The sequence below is a fragment of the Suricata suricatta genome, chromosome 6 (genome assembly GCF_006229205.1).
Source record: "Suricata suricatta isolate VVHF042 chromosome 6, meerkat_22Aug2017_6uvM2_HiC, whole genome shotgun sequence".
Classification (NCBI taxonomy): Eukaryota; Metazoa; Chordata; class Mammalia; order Carnivora; family Herpestidae; genus Suricata; species Suricata suricatta.
The window spans coordinates 91,145,615-91,152,640 of NC_043705.1; the positions used below are offsets into that span (position 1 = coordinate 91,145,615).

The following is a 7,026-nucleotide window of genomic DNA, read 5'->3' on the forward strand; positions in this document are numbered from 1 at the left end:
GGCAGTGAGGAGGTAGCAAGTGTCACTGTGCCCAGCCTCCACATGTCAGGTCTTCAGCAATTCTACGGCTCCACTGGGTCCAGCCTACAGGAGTCACCTTCTCCGGATACTACCTCACTCCTGACCCCAATCTCAAATTGAGGTCTACATAGCATGACAAGGCACATAGGAATGCATTCTCATCTTTTGCTGTTGTCAAAAACAGTCTGAAACCCAAATCTGGCTCCTTAACATTTTATCAACACCCACTGCTGCAGAATACTTGAAATTCTTGGAAATAAAATGCACTGCCCTCAGGGACTCTTCCTCAGGGAGAACCTGGCCATCACATGCAGCTGCAGCTGCTCCGGACCCCACTTGGAGGACACTGTAAACCGTTGCTGCCACCGAGACCTTAGCATGACCCAGCATCTCTGCGATTGCCTTGCCCAAGAGCAGCTCTGAACCGTGGAGGGGTCCTCCCCATGCTGTGATGGACAGGGACTGGCTCTCCGGAGAAGATAAACACAGCACAGAGCTAAGGAAGCCTCTACTTAGTGCTATTGTGATGCTCCAAAAATGCAGCAGTAACTAGTCTCCTTTTCTGAGTCCAGAACACAGAGCTGGTTCTTCAGCCCAATTGAATTGAAAGACAGTAAAGGACCACTGTTGGGGGTCCTTCTCTTTCCAGAAAATCTTTGTCCCTTTTTTCCCCTTGAGATATAATTCAAAGAACATACTATTCATCATCTTAAAATATATAGTTTAATTTTTAGTATATTTACCATATTGTAATACCATGACCACTATCTAATCCCATAGCATTTCCACCACTCCTAAAAGCAACCTGCTACACATTAGCAGTCTCTTTCCCTCACAGCAGCCCTGGCAACCACTACTCTACATTTTTTCCATATAGATTTGCCTTTTCTGGGCATTCCACATAAATGGAATCACGCACTGGGTACCCTTTTATGTCTAACTTCTTTTGCCTAGCATAATATTGCCAAGATTGATTCATGCTATAAGCAGGTAACAGTACTGCATTCCTTTTTTATGGCTGGGTAATATTCCATTATTTGGATAGACTGTGTTTTGTTTATCCAGCCATCAGCTGATGGGCATTTGCATTGTTTCTACCTTTTGGCTATATGATATTGCTGCTAATGAACATTTGCGTGTAAGTTTTTGTGTGGATGTATGTTTTTAATTGTCATGGGTATGTACTCAGGAGTTACTAGGCCGTATATGTTAATTCTGTGTTTAACTTTTTCAGGGACTTCAAAACTGTCTTCTACAGTGGCTTGTCATTCATATTCATACCAACAATGTATGAGAGTTCCACTGTCAATGTGGAGACTTCCCAACACTTATTATTCTCTTTTTTCTTTAAGTGTAGCCATCCTACTGCCTACTGGATATGAAGTGGTATCTTTTCTTCAGTATCTTAATTTAGTCATTTTAAGCTTTTTCTACTTCGCTTTACCCATAGCTATCCTATCAAAGATCCAGAATTTTTCCTAGAACAAAAAATGATAGACAACTTTTAATGTTTTGTATCTCTCATAGTTACATAATTCATAATGTTAATTTAGCCAGCATCTGCATAATTCCAATCTTGAGTCCCCAATACACATGCGTTCCAAAGACCAAGCTCCCTTTTATTCCTGTCCCTTGCTAATTTTAAGACCTAAATTTGACAAACCAGAGATAGCTACTTCCCATTAAATCAGCCACCTTTCCCTCCCAGGGCAAATGGAGAGAGAAGAAACTCATTGTTTTCACATGCTTCTCTTTATTTCTAAACCAAAGGGTTGGAAGAAATTAAAAGCTAAACACAATCACGTCAAGGCTTACTATTCAAGAATCTATGCTTGAACATAACACCAGGTCACACGTAGCTAGTGTAAAGTGTCTTCAAAAGAGACTTTAATATGCTTATTATCAAGTTATACTAATCCAACTCCAGGGAACAGAGTATTTTCATGTATTTTAGTTATGTGTTCCTGTTACCTCTGTATGTTGGGCTTATCACTTATAAATTGTTCTTATCATTAAAGTAAGTCCTGAAGGATCTCCAGCAACCAGTGAAATCACCAACTCATTGTATATACTTGTAGGTAATCTGTACATATTTTATAACTCAAACTTTTCTAGCATATTTAAATAGCATGTGTCTCAACTAACCAATATAATGAGACTTTGGTTCAGTCTGATTCCTATCATAATAGTGAAAGACAAAGTAAAACAGACTTTGGTTTCAGTCCCATGTCTGCTCTGTCATGTATGACCTTGGGCATGTCACTTTTCTCTAGTTTAAAATGAGATTCTGATATATAGGTTACAGGGCTGTTTTGAGAAGTAAATGAGATTACTTGTGTAAAGTGTCAGCCCAGAGATCAGGCATTGAATAAAAGGAAGCCATTAGTAGCAGTAGTACATTTAAATAATAGGTGTGTTCCAGAAATGGTACAAGTAAACACCTTTTTATTTTTGTTGTGTGGACAATGAAACATATTAACTAGATTAGGAAACTGATTTTTAAGGAACCCCATGGTGAGTCCTTCTTTGTTAATGGATGAATCACTTTGGGTTTTATCAGGTTTACATGCATTTTATTTTTTTAATACCAGGACTTTAAAAAAATGGGACATACCTGTTTAGAATCCTAAGGCCCCATTTCCCACCTCTGATTGAAAAATATCACCATATGATTCTTGTGTTGACAAATGCTAGTGTGGCAAACAAACACCCCACCCCACCCTCAGTGTGAGCAGACTGTGTGTGAGAGCGAGCCCAGGGTCTATGGATTGAAGGAGGTACTGGCTCCTGGGAGAAAAAGACCAGTTTCACTAATCTTGTTCTCCATTAGGCTTTTAAGGGAAATCTCACAAAGATGTTTTGGTTAAAATGAAAGCAAAGTGCGCAAACCATAATAAGGATCTCAATTATAACCCTGGGAGAGCAGATGGGCCCCGGATTTGATAGAGAGGACCCTTTTAGCACATCTGTCTTTGATAACTTCTAACGCAGAGAGTGGCGCCTTTGAAATTAATTGGTCACTCCAAAGCAGTGTTTTTAATAATGTGACTGAGAACCTTTTGTTATGTAGAACAGTCCTTACTGGTGCTGACTTTGAGGACTGAATTAATTTTTCATGAGTTCATAGTGCTTCAGGCTACCGTTCCAGCCTCTCCTAGTTTCTGAGGATTTTTTAAAATATGTAGTATGATTTGTTTTAAGCATCTCCATATGAAGGTATTTGAGGGACTCTATTTTCTCCTTGGTCACTGTCTGGAAGAATGATTCTGGAGAGTTTGAAAATTCTCTAATGGTCCCTATAAACTGGCCTATCTCACTTTGCTACCAAATATTCTTCCTCCATCTTTCATTTTTCTTGCATATGCCATGTACCAGCAATGTACACACAGCCGCTGAATCAAAAAGGCAAGTGGGAGAGGCAAGCTTCCCTCTCAGAAAAAAGTGCCTTCTTTAGAACTACAAGGTTTGAATAAGGGATGACATCCATTGCTTATTTTTTCCCTTTCATCCCAGGAAGGATTCTTAAGAATCTTTACTAGCCCACTTGGGTTCCTAAGAGGTTATGTCCTCATAAGTCTGGTTGCTAGAAATGAGGGTCTTGTCTAATAGAAGTATAAAGCACTTACTTTATTGTTAGCCTATCTTAGAGAGCAAACTCTGCCTCCTCATTTTCAGAAGTATCTTCTAAATACTCAACTCCACACAGATTGCCCCCATCCTCTGAAGTCCTATAGCACCCATGCTGTCTGCAACAATAGGTGTAGTATTTAATCATCCACAGCCATTCATAAGTAATATATATCCATGGCATGAAAAAATAGAAACTATCCCTTTGCCTATTTTTCTTTCCCAACATTTTATAAATATGTCATATTTCACTAGCTTGTAAGTGCAAGAATTGAAGCGTGCCTGACATTTACTTTTATAGGAAGAAAGGGAGGGCAGGCTCATGGTAGTTCTATAGTTTAGAAGACTTGATCTAAGTGCTGAGGCCACTGCAAGTGTAATGGATTAGGGGGGAAAAAAAGCCTTCCCTGCATATCCTTCTGAGTCTGAGGTAGATGCCATTCCTGTGTGTGCCCACATTATCTGGCACTTTGTTCCTTCTGGCATTGTTCACACTCAGTTGTTACTACCTGTGTGGATGTCTCTCACCTCCACTATACTATGTTCCCTAAGAACAAGGAATTTGTTCTGTCTGTCTTGTTTGAAGATCATGCCCTGTGCTGAGCACGCAGCCTACACACAGCTCAGTAAATGTTGAATGAATGAATAAATGAGTAAATGAATTTAAGTGCCATGTAAATTAGTTGGAGCTTCTTCTCAAAAGAAATTATACTAAAAAATATGTGCATAGCCAAGATATTTATAATTGATTCAGAGAATGATGCAGTACTTCTGTAATTTAGTTTGGGCATAATGGTACCAAGAATCATGGGAAGAGTGACAAATATGGGATATTGGTCCAGTAAAGAAACTGTGGGCAGCTGAAAGTTTTGCACCCTTCTTCATGTTGTATTGATGGCACATCTATTAATCACCACCTCCATCAATTTATGAGCCTCACACTAATGTACAATCCTTTGCAGAGGTGGGGAGTGGGAGGAAGGAGCTGGCTATAAGAAAGATTTCCATCCTCTGAGGGTATAGTAGCTAAGCAGCAATAGTAGTATCCCTATTGGTGGGATTCTTCAGGTCATAATGTATGCACAAGACCTCTTCCCCCCCCCCCTTTATTAAGGGATAATTGATTGAGGTCAGAAGTTTTGGAGAGTCCTGGGAGATTTTTAATCCAGTGCCATCATGCAAAGCTTACTACATCAATAAGACGGTTCCGTAGGGGCATAGAGGAGAAATTGAGATGCCACACCAGCTGGAATCCAGATGAAGATACATTTGGAAGCTTAATCACAATCATGTTCTACACTAAATATTCATCCGTCTGTCTCCCAAAGAGGACAGGAAATTAAGTTGTCAAGGGCAGGGGGGATGAGGATTTAGCTGAAAGAAGAAACCCACACCTCAGCCTTAATCTCTAAATATGCAAGACTGTCTTCAATGGTTGAAGTAAAATCCTCTTCTTTCCAGTTTTATTTTCTGAGAAATATTTGAGCTGTGTATGCACAATTTATCAGCTTTATAGTTACCAAAATGGACTATTAAGATAGCTCAGGCTTCTCACTGTGGAATAAACACAGATGAACAATGCCACCTCAATAGAAAAATGCTTTACTGAACCAATATAGAAAAGTATTAAAGTTGTGTAAACATGCAAGAAGGAGCAGGGAAATTCCTAAACAGAGCTGACGGGCTGTGATTGCACATGCCTTGAGGTACTGTGTCCCGAAAGTTGGACTAAACCCTGCATGTAGTCAGTAGGAATTACATTACACACTGTGGGTTTTCTTTCCTTTCTTTTTTTTTTTTTATTTCCAAGTTAAACTCTCAGGGTCCCTTCAAGGCATCTAAATTTCATTTCAAAGGGTGATTTGAAAAATGTGCATTACCGCTGTAACCTAGATGATAGTTTCATTCCCATTTTGGTCCGACATCATGAATCAAACATTGGCTCGGATTAAAAGAGGCTGTGAAGCTCAGTGATATTATCGTGTGAGGAGGCTGTATCAGGCAGGGTGTCTCTGGTTGCAAGTAACAGAGAAACCCCTATTCAAATTAGTTTTAGTAAGGGAATGTGCACAGGCTTCCCTGTTCGCTGAAAGTTCACTTTACACCACATCACTTTTACGGAAGACCCACGTTCATACTTGTTTTTGCTAAGGAAATGAAATCCAAAGAGGATCTTTGCTTTTACGAAATGGTGACTGCTTACTTGCTTTATTCCGCTTCAGCTTACAAAAGGTTTCTTAGGAGTGCTCTACTTTTGGTTCACAGGGGATATCTGTATTTCCCACAATGGAAGTCTGTAGGTGGGAGACAGGCCAGGTGCAGAATGTTAGGGCCCCTGCCCTTCTCCGTGGCTCTCTTGGTGCTCTGCCTTCCTCAGTGTGTTGACACCCTGCTTTAACTGGGTCTTAGATGGCTATAGGACATCTGAGCCATCATGTCCTGATGCTTCAGTCCAGCAAAAGAAGGGCCCATTTCTTCTCTATGCTTTTCTTTTAAAGAACAAACTTCCTAGAAGCTCATTAGTAGACTTGCTCTCCCTGGAAACATACCTTGGCCAGCCCACTGGTGATTTTTTCACAGCCATCTTTGCTTGGAAGTGGTGGTAGGAACACACCCATTCTCTTGGTGCCCTTTCTGATGTGACTAAGACACAGCTACCCATGGCATCGCTGACTTCACGTGGTGCAGCAGAAGGAACATGGGCTGCATATGACCTTGTTGAATCACTTACCTTCAGGGAGCATCACTGCCCCTTGGGTAAAATGTGAGGATGACCCATCGAGAGACTGTGAGAATTCAAGCATAGCACAGTCATTATTCCCTTTCCATGTGTACCTTTTCATCGAGTGGGTCTTAGTGCTAACTTTCTAACTAATATGCACCATTTCTCCTAGGTATAGGTGTCTGTTTTGTAACCTATCTTCTAATTACATGCATGGTGTAAAGCATAATTTAATTGAATGTATGTGCCTACAGCTATGTTTGATGTATCATATATAGAGATAATATGTATATATATGTTACATATACAGCACATATCTCTTCAATCAACAGGTACATAGATATCTTATGTTCCACATTGTTCCAGGCACCCCAGTGTTCTGCCATGGTGCTACTCAAAGCATGGTGCACAGATTGGTGCCAATTGAGACACTGCATGTTACTGGGACAGAGAAGTACAGAAATTGAGTATAAACATTTAGACACATCATACTGTGACACTGCTAAGACATCTGTACCCATGTTCATCCTTGTGATCCCTCATTTTGAGTGTATTCTCCAAAAAGTACTGGTGCATGCCAGATTCAAAACTAAAACAGAAACAAAATCAGCCAGCCCTTCGTGGGGTCACCAGAGAAGTTTGCTAGAACAGACACG

At 40.3% G+C, this 7,026-nt stretch overlaps 1 protein-coding gene across 1 annotated transcript in view; it reads left to right on the top strand.

The window, feature by feature from the left end:
* Nucleotides 1-7,026, top strand: part of SLIT3 (slit guidance ligand 3) — a 593,860-nt gene that overhangs the window by 245,597 nt on the left and 341,237 nt on the right. The gene's annotated exons all lie outside the window — the stretch shown is intronic.